The sequence below is a fragment of the Heterocephalus glaber genome, unplaced genomic scaffold, assembly GCF_053883595.1.
Source record: "Heterocephalus glaber isolate CG9 unplaced genomic scaffold, H.glaber_assembly_v1.0 deba00001600, whole genome shotgun sequence".
NCBI lineage: Eukaryota > Metazoa > Chordata > Mammalia > Rodentia > Bathyergidae > Heterocephalus > Heterocephalus glaber.
In genome coordinates this window covers 6828239-6841117 of record NW_028258372.1, presented here as the reverse complement: position 1 = coordinate 6841117, position 12879 = coordinate 6828239, and the positions used below count along the sequence as shown (strand labels likewise).

The 12879-nt window shown below is 38.4% G+C and overlaps 1 protein-coding gene across 11 annotated transcripts in view; it reads left to right on the top strand.

Moving 5' to 3' along the window:
- Positions 1-12879, top strand: part of Smyd3 (SET and MYND domain containing 3) — an 877202-nt gene that overhangs the window by 202561 nt on the left and 661762 nt on the right. The gene's annotated exons all lie outside the window — the stretch shown is intronic.

The following is a 12879-nucleotide window of genomic DNA, read 5'->3' as shown; positions in this document are numbered from 1 at the left end:
AAAAACTTTGTTTCCATTTTTTTTCCTTTTCTCATATTTTTTCTTTTCCCTTTTTTCCTTTCCCCTACCCCTCCCACTTCCCCTGCTCCTATAGACCTTTTCTTCCTATTACACAATATCAATTATACATTTTTAAAATTACAATATCAAGATCTAGGACACATTACCACAGATTTTACAGAATTTAAAAGGATATAGGAAGCATATTACGAAAATCTTTTTGAAATAAATTTGACAACTTCTAACAAGTACCTTGGAAGACAAATTAATGAAACTAACTCTGGAGGAAATATAAAATTTGAATAGCACCTATTAAAGAAAGTATATTCCTAGCTTGAAAACCTACCTATATGACAACAGCAGGCTCATACACATTTTAACTGATAAATTATATCAAACAATTAAAGCAGAAAAAAGAAGGAACACTTCTTCCCTCATTTTAGGAACTCAATATTTTGCTAATCCTAAAACTGGATAAAGATAATAGAAGAAAAACGTATGAACATAGATAGAAATTTGTTTAACAAAACAAACTATTGGAAGTCAGATCTGGCAGTATGTAGAAAGTGGTTTTGTTATAGGGATGGCAGTGTTGGTTCAGCATTGGAAGATCCACCCCCAAAAGTCATCATTTTAACAGAGGAAAAGAAAAAGCCATATGATCCTGTCACTAGTTGGAGAAAAAGTATTGGACTAAATTCCACAGCTGTTCATGGTAAAAGTTATCAGGAGCCTAGAAGTAGAACAGAACCTTCTCAACAGATTAAAGACATGTACTCCATACTTCCAGTGAGAACACCTTATATGATTGGAGAAGGTACAGTGCTTTCTCCTTAAGGTGGGGAACAAGGGCAGATATGCTTACTCTTTATCTGTCCATTAAACTTTGAAACCTAGGCCCAACCAAAATAGTCTGGCAATAAAATGACACAATTAGGATAGGATTGGCAGGGTAGAAGCAAAATCTTTATATGTAGATGAAATGATCATCTACAGAGAAAATACTAAGAAATCTCTAGGAGCCCCTAGAACTTGTATTTGAATTTAGCAGGATTAGAAAACATAAGGTATATATAAAAATTGAGGTCTGTGTATACTTGCTATAAATGAAGAATTGGATATTGAAATTTCAAAGTTATGTAGGAGTACAAAGGACCTAGAAAAGTTAAAAAAAAAAAAAGACAAAAAACAGTGTTGGAAGATGTTTAGTACTCAATTTTAAGACTTCTTCTAAAGCTACAGTAATCAAAGCAGTGTTGGTGTAAGGAAAGACATATAGATCATTTGAATAAAACAGAGAATCTAGAAATAGAACCACAAATAATATGGTCCACTGAGTTTTGAAAGATTATTTAACATTAGGATTTTTTTTTTTCGTATCGGGGATCGAACTTGGGTCCTTGCGCTTGCGCAGCAGGCGGCGAAACCACTGAGCTAAATCCCCGGCCCAACATTAGCATTTTATAGAATATAAACTCAATTCAAGAGCCAAGGAAAAGATAGTGTTTTCAGCAAATGGCAGTAGAACACCTGGTATCTGTATATAAAAAATTAACCTCAACCCTTTATTTCCATACATAAAAATAACTTGAAAAGGGATCTATGAACCTAAATATGAAAGCCTAAAAGTATAAAACTTTAAGAAGAAATTATAAGGGAAAATTTTTATGAATTTAGGGTAGGCAAGAACTTCCTAGGATACAAAAAACATGATGTATGAAAGAAAAAAGTGATAAATGAGATTCCATCAAAATTTAGAACTTTAAATGACATCATTAAAATGAAAAGTCCTTAAACAGACCATATTTACAATGCACATAACCTATAACCAGAATATATAAAGAACTCTTAGAGCTCATTAATACACAACCCAATGAAAAAATAGACATAAGAAGATGAAAAATAGCCAGTACGCAACTCTAAAATCAGAAAAATACTAATCAGTACAATAACAAGATTGAATTATACACTCATTAGGGAGATGAAGTTAAAAGTTTTAAAAGCTTTGTCATGACTTTTTCTTTTTGCTGGATTCTCCCCCGTTTGCATTTCATTTGTCACGCCCAATGGATTCATTGTGCTGGGTTTCCCTGGGTTTTGATCCTCATTGTCTTTTCCTAGGGTATTGTCAGAAATGTTTTGGAGTGCTGGTTTGGTATTCATGAAGTTCCTGAGGTGCTCTTTATCATGAAAGTATCTTATTTCTCCATCAATTTTGAAAGATAGTTTTGCAGGGTACATCAATGTGGGTTGGAGGCTGTTTTCCTTTAGGGCTTGAAATACATCCCTCCAAGCTCTTCTTGCCTTGAGGGTTTGCATTGAGAAGTCTGCTGTCATTCTGATGGGTTTTCCTTTGCATGTGATTTGTTTCTTTTCTCTCACTGCTTGTAGAATTTTGTTCTTCTGTTGGATTTCTGGAATCCTAACTATTATATGCCTATGTGTAGATTTTTTTTTTGATTAAGGCTAGCTGGAGTCTTATATTTCTCACTTATGTGTATGTCAGGTTCTTTTCCTGTGCTTGGGAAGTTTTCTGCCATCACTTCTGTGACAGTTTTTTTATGTCATCTGCACTCTCTCCTGTTTCTTCATTGACTCTAATCAGTCTTATGTTATTCTTCTTTGCATTACCTAGCAGCTGCTGGATTGATTCCTCGTGTTCCCTTACAATTTTAAAGCAAGTTTTCTTTTCCTGGTCACTAATTGCAATCTTATCTTCTATATGTGAAATTGTATCCTCACATTGGTTCATTCTGTTGTGCAGACTTTCGATGGAGTTTTTAATCTCCTGGAAATCTGTTTGCATCTATTTTATGGATTCCATTTGTTTCCTATTTTGGGATTCCATCATGTTCCTCAGATCCTCTATTTTTTAATCTGTGTCCTCTCTAGATTTATTAATCATGTCTTGCACTATGAGCAAAATCTTTGCTGTTATCTGAGTAATTATTTGTGATTTCATTTTTCCCAGATCCTCTTTTGTTGCCAGTTCCGAGAGTCCAGTTGTTTGAGTGACAAATTATTCCATCTTGTTTCCCTTTGTGGTTGCTGTAGGTGATCTGGAAATCTGTTTTTGAGGCTTGTTTACATGTCTTCTCATTTCCACGGAGGTGGGGGTGCTTCTGGCACCCGCACGGCTCACCTTCTCTGCCCTAGTTGTGTGGAGTGGCAGCAGGGTAGCTTCCTTCGGGGTGCTGGGACTGGCTCAGCTTCTCTGCCCTAGGAGCATGGAATGGCGGTGGGGAAGCTTCCTTTGGGGTGCTGGGACTGGCTCATCTTCTCTGCCCTAGGAGCGTGGAATGGCAGCCAGGAAGCTTCCTTCTGGGTGCTGGGACTGGCTCAGCTTCTCTGCCTTAGGAGTGTGGAATGGCAGCCAGGGAGCTTCCTTCTGGGTGATGGGTCTGGCTCACCTTCTCTGCCCTAGGAGCATGGAACGGTGGTAAGGGAGATTCCTTCCAGGTGCTGGGACTGGCTCAGCTTCTCTGCCCTAGGAGCTTGGAATGGCGGTGGGGGAGCTTCCTTCTGGGTGCTGGAATTGGCTCAGCTTCTCTGCCCTAGAAGCGTGGAATGGCACCAGGGGAGCTTCTTTCTGGGTGCTGGGACTGGCTCACCTTCTCTGCCATAGGAGCATGGAATGGCGCTGCGGGAGCTCAATTATGAGCATCTTAAAAGAGAAAAATCTATTATTTGGTGAGCTAGTGAACTGTTACTCATATCTATGTATGTACGTATTGTGTATGTATACTTTATTTAGCTAAGCTCAGTTATCTGAGCTACCACTGAGCTAACCTTAGCCCCCATACTGCTTTATTTTTTAATTTTTTTTAACAAATAAAGTGTTTAATGAAAAACTGTAGTATACAATGGACTGATCTCTAGAAAAAGGTATTATTTACAAGTGAGCAGCCAAGGTGTTTTCTTTCATTAAATGTAGAATTTAAATGTTCATTCAATGCACATTCGTTACGGTGATACTATAATAAAACAATGTTCAGAGAACTACTCAGGCCCCATTGAAACAGATGAGCATTACTCTTCAGTCATATTCAGAAAATCAAATGTATTTATTTGCTTATTGAGTCTTTTCCAGTCTAATCTTTTTGGCTTTGGTGATTAACTTCTCTGTGCCTCTCTTCTTTTCCTGAGGATAAACTGCTTTATTTTTAACTTTGTTTTTGACTCTTTATTATGTGAAACAAACCTAAGAGAAGTTTTTGTTTTTATAAACAACTAATGCCTTAGTTTATGTAATTTATTTCAGGGTTGTTTTGACCATATAGAAGTCTGTAAATCACCAGAAAGGTATCAAGGCTATTCAGGGATGCAAAAGACCGCAATATTGATTATGCCCAAAGCTGTATAGAGTTAACCCCACAGTTGACTTATTTATGGAAGTTCGTCCTGCCAAAGCTTATGTGCTGAGGTCAGGGTACCTCGCACGCAAATTCCATTCCAACAACTAAAACCTTCTTACTGGAAGGACAATGTTCTAATTACAACCATATATTTTGTCTATTCTGTTCCTAATTCGAGAATGCATTGTCTGTTCCTTTGTCAGCCTTGTCTTCATTAGTTTCCATAGAAAGTGCACAACTGTGCATCCTCACATGTAGGTCTGCTCTGGCATGTAGCTTGCCTTTACCCCAACTGATTATAAGTAAAAATCAGTGGCTTGGACAGACCAAGCCACTAAAGTAGCATTGGCCGTCCTGGCTCCTTGCTTTCTGTCTCTCTTAGTTCTGTCTTTTAGTTTTTTTCCACAACTTGACTTGTACACTGAGCAGGATACTGGAAACTACTGCAGAGGTCTCCAGTGATGTTTCAGGGGTTTCTCGTACAGGGTAGTGTAACCATTAGCCCAACTGACAAATTTTTCTTTGACCTCGCCTTCTTTTTTTCCCCCTCTTCTCTGCTTCGGTTTCCTCTTTTGGTTTCTTTCTGTGAGCTAAGAGTGATGTAGTTGAACAAAGTGCTTCTAGAGCACCTTTTAGGGTCACCATTCCTTTGGATATTCAGGACAGTTGAAGATACAGATGCTTTGGGTTCTATGGTAATATTGAGCTTTGCTATATTCCTAAACTATGATAGCCAGTGAGCAGCTCCTTCTAAAGACTGAAAATCTTTTCCAGATCTGGCCATCTATCAGGTATCAGGCTTATTTTGCTTTTATACTGGGAAAGATTCACTTCATTGAAGTTGTAAATGATGTCACCCCACAATTAGCTCGAACTCAGCATAGTGTATTTGCTACACAGTTTAATATATCTGGATAGAGACAAATAAGAGGATGATCTAGTACAGATTTATGGTTATAGAATCTTTAGTGGCAATGGTGTTAAATTATTATTTAAGAAATCATTGGACTAATTATTTTGTTGAACAAGTAATTTAGAAATATATGCAAACTTGACATGAGCAACATAGTTATGCTACAGTTCAACTTGATGTGTCTTTTCAAGTTTAATAGAGAACTAATTAGTCATTTTTTCTTGTATTACCGTTAGATAATTAACACCTCTTACAGTGAATTTTACTATTAACATTAGGCCTGCTCAGTAGCATTGTCATACATACTACTGTAAATGAAATGCTTTCAAGTGTTATTAATTAAGTGGCGCACTCTGAGCCTTACTACATCATTTATGGTATAATTTAAACTGATTTTGAAGGGGTTCGTATTAGCTTTTAAACCATCCCCTTTTAAAAATTTAATTGGCCCAGCATCTCCTCAGATTTAGAGGGTATAATAATTCAATGTATCTTTACAATGTATAATGATAAAATCATGGTAATTAGCATTTCCATATAAAAATTTTATAATTTTTATTTGTTGGGAGCCTTTGAACTGTTTTATAGTTGTGAAACATGTCATAAATTGTTAGACTATATTTACCCTCCTGTCTGTAGAACAGTGTCATTAGTTCCTCCTATCTGTATTTTGTTACACATTATGTAACCTCTTTATCCATCCCTTTTCTGTAGTGTCTAGTGATAGTGGCCCGCTACTCTTCTATAAGATTGAGTGACGATATAATATTTGTCTTTTTATATCTGGCCTATTTCACTTAGCATGGTATCCTCCACTTCTGCCCACTTTCCTGAAAATGACATTTCATTTCTTTTTTTTTTCTTTTTTTTTATTAAATTCTTTTATTTGTACATTGTGGGTATACAACACAATTACATTTCTCATTGGGAATTGTACCTTTACATAATGCATCTTGGTTCTTATTTTTCCCCATTCCTAGCCCTCCCTTCACCCCCTCCGCCCTTCCCTATTTACAAAGACTTTATTTCCATTTTCTCCATTTCTCATCATTTTTCCTTTCCCTTCTTTCCTTTCCCCTGCCCCTCCCACTACCCCTACCCCTTTGGACCTTTTCTTCCTATTTTACAGTTTTGATTATTCATTCTAATCATTGGTACATTTTAGGTATACAATATAATGACATTCATCATTGGAAATTTGCACCTTTACATAGTCTCTCTTGGTTCTTATTTTTCACCCTTGCCCAGCCCTCCCTTGAACCCCTCCATTCCTCTGTATTTACAAAGATTTTGTTCCTATTTTTCCATTTTCTCACATTAATCCCATTTCCTTCTATCCTTTCCCCTAGCCCTCCCACTTCCTTCCCCTTTGCCCCTTTTCTTCCTATTTCACATTACCTATTATGCATTTAGTTCTTATTTACACTTTCAGTTTCTCACACCAGAGAAACTATTCAGTATTTATACATGTGTGTCCTGTTTATTTCACTTAAGAGTATTGCCTCAATGTGCATCCACTTAGCTATAAATGTCTCTAATTTCTCATTTTTTATGGCTGAGTAGTACTCCATTTTATAAAAAACCCACATTTTCTTTATCCAGTCTCCAGTTGATGAACATTTGGGCTGTTTCCAAGTTTTAGCTATCACAAACTGCGCTCCTATGAACATGGGTGCACATATATCACTGTGGTATGATTCTTTGAATTCTTTGGGGAAGATCCCCAGCAGTGGAATAGCAGGGTCAAATGGGACTTCCAGTCCTAGTTCTTTGAGGTATCTCCATACTGATTTCCACAGTGCTTGCACCAGTCGACACTCCCACCAGCAGTGGAGCAGTGTTCTTCTTTCCCCACAGCCCTCCCAGCATTTGTTATTGGTTGATTTCATGATAGCAGCCATTCTTTCTGGAGTGAGGTGGAATCTCAGCGTTGTTTTCATTTGGATCTCTCGAATGACCAGTGATGTTGAACATTTTTTCATGTATTTATTTGCTATTTCTACTTCTTTGTGTGCGAAATGTCTGTTCATTTCAGATGCCCATTTTCGGATTGGGTCTTTAAATTTGGGAGGTCTGATCTTTTTAAGTTCTTTATAGATTCGAGATAGTAGACCTTTGTCTGAGGAAGAGCAGGTGAAGATTTTTTTCCCACATTGTGGGTAGTCTCTTCACACTGCTGGTGGTTTCTCTTGCTGTGGAGAAGCCTTTTAAGAAGAAGAGATCCTACTTGTTGATTGTTTGTGCTAGTTCACGGGCAACTGAGGTTTTGTTCATAAAATCTTTTCCTACACCGATGTCTTCAAGAGTTCTACCTAATGTCTTTTCCGACTGGTTCAGAGTTTCTATTTTAATATTTAGTTCTTTAATCCATTTTGATTTTAGTTTGGTGCATGGTGAGAGATATAGGTCTGTTTTAATCTTTGGCAAGTTGAAGCCCAATTTTCCCAGCACCATTTATTAAAGAGGCTATCTTTCCTCCAGTGAGAGTGTTTGGCTCCTTTATCAAAGATGAGATGGCTGAGTGTGTCTGGCATTGCTTTTGCATCTTCTGATCTATTCCACTGGTCCTCAGGTCTGTTTCTTTGCCAGTACCATGCTGTTTTTATCACAGTAGCTTTGTAGTAGAGTTGCAGGTTGGGGATTGTGATACCCCCTGCCATGTCTCTGTTACCTAGAATTGCTTTTGCTATTCTGGGTCTCTTCTTGCTCCAAATGCATTTTTGGGTTATTTTCTTAAGGTCCATGAAGTAATGCTGCTGGGATCTCAATTGGAATTGCATTAAATCTATATAGCAGTTTTGAAAGTATGGCCATTTTCACTATATTAATCTTTCCTACCCAGGAGCAGGAGATGTCTGTCTATTTTCTGATATCATCTTCAATCTCTCTTTTCAGAGTGCCATAGTTTTCAGAGAAGAGGTCTTTGATTTCTTTAGTTAGGTTGATTCCTACGTATTTCAGTTTTTTGGATGCTATTGTGAAAGGAATTATTTGCCCTGTTTCTCTCTCAGTGAGTCAGTCTGTCATTGAGGTAGAGGAAAGCTATTGATTTTTGTGTGTTGACCTTGTAACCAGCTACTTGACTGAATTTGGTTATTAAGTCTAGAAGACTTTTGGTGGAGTTCTTGGGGTCTTCTATATAGAGTATCATGTCATCTGCAAATAATGATAATTTGACTTCTTCATTACCTATCTTTATTCCTTTTATTTCTTTCTCTTGTCTAATTGCCGTGGCTAATGTTTCCAGAACTATATTGAACAAGAGTGGTGACAGTGGACATCCTTGTCTTGTTCCTGATTTTATTGTGAAGGATTTCAGTTTTTGACCATTTAGTATGATATTGGCTGTTGGTTTTTCATAGATGGCTTCTATCAGTTTGAGGTAGAGACCATCTATTCCAATGTTTTGTAGGGTTTTTTTCATAAATGCATGTTGGATTTTGTCAGATGCTTTTTCTGCATCTATGGAGATAATCATATGGTTTTTGTCCTTGGCTTTATTGATATAGTGTATTACATTGATTGATTTTCATATATTGAACCATCCCTGCATCTGTGGGATGAATCCCACTTGATCAGGGTGTATGATCTTCTTGATGATCTTTGCATTCTGTTTGCCAGAATCTTATTAAGGATTTTTTCATCTATGTTCATTAGTGAGATTGTCCTATAGTTCTCTTTTTCAGTTGGGTGTTTCTCTCCTTTGGGGATCAAGGTGATGCTTGCTTCCAGGAATGAATTTGGGAGTATTGCTTCCCTTTAAATTTCACTGAAGAGTTTAAACAGTAGTGGCAGCAGTTCCTCTCTAAATGCCTTGTAGAATTCAGCAGTGAAGCCATCTGGGCCTAGGCTTTTCTTAGTTGATAAGTTTTTAATGACATTTTCAATTTCATTGGTTGATATTGGGTTGTTCAGAATTTTTAGGTCTTCTTTGTTCAACTTTGGTGATTCATATGTATCTAGGAATCTGTCTATTTCTTCTGTGTTGTCCATCTTATTGGCGTATAGGTTCTGGGAGTAGGTATTGATAATCCTCTGGATTTCTGCTGGGTCTGTTGTAATTTCACCCTTTTCATTCCTAATTGCATGCATTTGGGCCTTTTCTTTCCTTTTTCTGACAAGGTTGGCTCAGGGTTTGTCAATTTTGTTGATTATTTTGAAGAACCACCTCTTGGCTTCATTGATTTTTTGTATTGTTCTCTTAGTCTCCATTGTATTGATTTCTCCTCTGATCTTTATAATTTCCTCCCTTGTATGAGCTTTGGGGTTGTCATGCTCTTCTTTATCTAGAAGCTTGAGGTGCAGCATCAGGTTATTTAATTGGGCTCGTTCTGTTTTCCTAATATGCATATTCCCTGCTATGAATTTCCCTCATAAGACTGCTTTCATTGTGTCCCATAGATTCCGATATGTTGTATTATCATTGTCGTTTAATTGAAGGAACTGTCTGATTTCTTCTTTAAATTCCTCTGTGACCCATTGGTTATTCAGAAGTGTGTTGTTCAATTTCCACGTGTTTATGAAATTTTTTGAGTTTCTTTTGCTATGGATCTCCCATTTCATCGCACTATGGTTTGATAATATACAGGGGATAACTTCAATTCCTTTGCACTTACTTAAACATGTTCTATGTGTGAGTATGTGGTCTGTTTTTGAGGATGACCCATGTGCAGCTGAGAAGAATGTGTATTCTGATTTTGTGGGGTGGAAGACTCTGTAAACATCTGTTAAGTTCATTTGTTCAAGAGTTCAATTGAGTTCTAGTATTTCATTACTTATTTTTAGTCTAGTTGATCTCTCTATTTGTGACAGTGGGGTGTTGAGTTCCCCCACTACAATTGTATTAGTGCATATATGACTTTTCATGTCCATTAGTATCTGTTTTATATAGTTGGGTGCACTAGTGTTTGGTGCATAGATATTTATGATTGTCATCTCTTCCTCTTGGATGGTTCCCTTTACAAGGATGTAGTGTCCTTCTTCATCCCTCTTAATCAGTGTTGGTTTGAAATCTACTTGATCTGCACAGGGGATAGCCACTCCTGCTTTATTTCGGGTTCCTGTCGCATGGAGTATTATTTTCCACCCTTTAACTTTCAGTCTATGTGTTTTCTTTTGAATTAAGTATGTTTCTTGTATGCAGCATATTGTTGGATTTTGCTTCTTGTCCCATTCTGCCAGTCTATTTCTTTTGATTGGTGAATTGAGACCATTAACATTGACAGTTATAACTGAAACGTCTTGACTTGTCATTGCCATGACTTTTTCTTTTTGTTGGGTTCTCCCCCTTTACATTTAATTTCTTGTCATACCAGATGGGTTCATTCTGCTTTGCTTCCTGGGGGTGTGATCCTCAATGTCTGTTCCTAGGATATTGTGTAAAGTTCTTTGGAGTGCTGGTTTGGTATTCACTAAGTTCCTAAGGTGCTCTTTGTCATGAAAGTATCTTATTTCTCCATCCATTTTGAAAGATAGTTTTGCAGGGTACATCAATCTGGGTTGGAGGCTGTTTTCTTTTAGGGCTTGGAATATGTCACTCCAAGCTCTTCTTGCCTTGATGGTTTGTGTTGAGAAGTCTGCTGTGATTCTGGTGGGCTTTCATTTGTATGTGATTTGTTTTTTTTTCTCCAACTGCTTGTAGAACTTTGTTCTTCTGTTGAGTTTCTGGAATCTTAACAATTATATGCCTATGTGTAGATTTTTTTGATCAAGGCTATTTGAAGTCCTATATGCCTCACTTATCTGTATGTCAAGCTCTTTTCCCCTGCTTGGGAAGTTTTCTGCCATTATTTCTGTGAAGAGATTTTTTATGTCATCTCCACTCTCTCCTGTTTCTTCATTGAGCCCAATCAGTCTTATGTTATTCTTCTTTGCATCATCTAGCAGTTCCTGGATTGATTTCTCATGTTCCCTTATAATTTTGAAGCAATTTTTCTTTTCCTGGTCACTATTTGAAATGTTATCTTCTAATGGTGTTTTTTTTTTTTTTTTTTGGTACTAGGGATCGAACTCAGGTCCTTGCACTTGCACAGCAGGCGGAGCAACCACTGAGCTAAATCCCTGGCCTGAAATGTTATCTTCTGTATCTGAAATTCTGTCCTCCCATTGGCTCATTTTGCTGTGTAAACTTTCAATGGAGTTTTTCATCTCCTGGAAATCTATTTGTATCTGTTTTATGGATTTCTTATGTTGGGATTCCATCATGTTCCTGAGCTCCTCTCTAGATTTATTAATCATGTCTTGCACTAGGGGCACAATTTCTCCTGTTATCTGAGAAATTATTTCTGATTTCATTTTTTCCATATCCCCTTTTGTTGCCAGTTCCGTGGGTCCAGGTGGTTGAGTATCAGAGTGTTCCATCTCATTTCCCTTTGGGGTTGCTGTAGGTGATCTGGAAGTCTGGCTTTGAGACTTATTAATGTGTTTTCTGATTTCCACTGGGGCGGGAGTCTATTAGTGCCTGCACGGATTACCTCCTCTGAGCTGGGAGAGGTGAGGCAGGGGCCAGGAGCAGAGGTGGGGATGGTGACCCAAAAGCCCTTTCCTGTGGGCTGGGAGCAGCGGGAGGGATGGTGGCCCGGAAGCCCCTTCCTCTGGGCCAGGAGCAGCAGGACAGAAGGTGCCCCGAAAGCCCTTTTCTCCGGGCTGAGAGCAGCATGAGGGATGGTGACCGGGAAGCCCCTTCCTCTGGACCAGGAGCAGTGAGATGGTGGCTCGGAAGCCCCTAGCTGTGGGCCGGGAGCAGCGGGACTCAGTACCGTGGTCTGGTGGTCTGGTGTCCTCTGCGTCTTTGTAGTTTGGAAGAAGGTGTGTACAGAGGATCGGGGCTTTGTCCAGTGGATTGTTGCCGGGGCGCGGGCTGATTTGTCGTGTTCTGTGCAACTCTGGTCCTCAGTATGGCGTGGGCAGGCCTGCTTGCCTGCAGTGGGGTGATTCGGCGTGTTCCATGCGACTAGGATCTCGGTAGGGGGTGCACAGACCTGCTTGTCTCCAGCGAGGTGATTCGGCATCTTCCGCGCAACTCGGGACCTCGGTAGGGCGTGCACAGACCTCGACATTTCATTTCTTGTGGCCAAGTCGTATTTCATTGTATATATATGCACCATATTTTCTTTATTCATTTATTGATGGACATTAGGTTTATTCTGTATTTTGACTTTTGTGAATTGTGCTGCAGTAAACATGGGAGTGCTGGTACCTTTTTCATGTGTGTGCCAGTAACTTTTTGATGCAGTGATTTTATTTCCTTTGTATATACTCAGTAGTGGAATTACTAGAGCATAAGGTAGTCCTTTTTTAGTTTTTAAAGGAACTGCCATACTGTTTTGCATAATGGCTTTACTAATTTACATTCCCACCAACAGCCTTTCTCCAGCATTTATTTTTGTCTTGATAATACCCATAAGATTAGAGTGAGTTGATATCTCATTATTTTGATTTCCATTTCCCTCTTGACTAGTGATGTTGAACATTTTTTTCACTTTGTGGCCATTTGTAAAACTTCTTTTGAGAAGTGTATACAGAGGTCAAGTCTGCATTTTTTTTCTTTTTTGGTACCGGGGATTGAACTTGGGACCTTATACTTGTGAGGCATGTGATGGCCCCACGGAG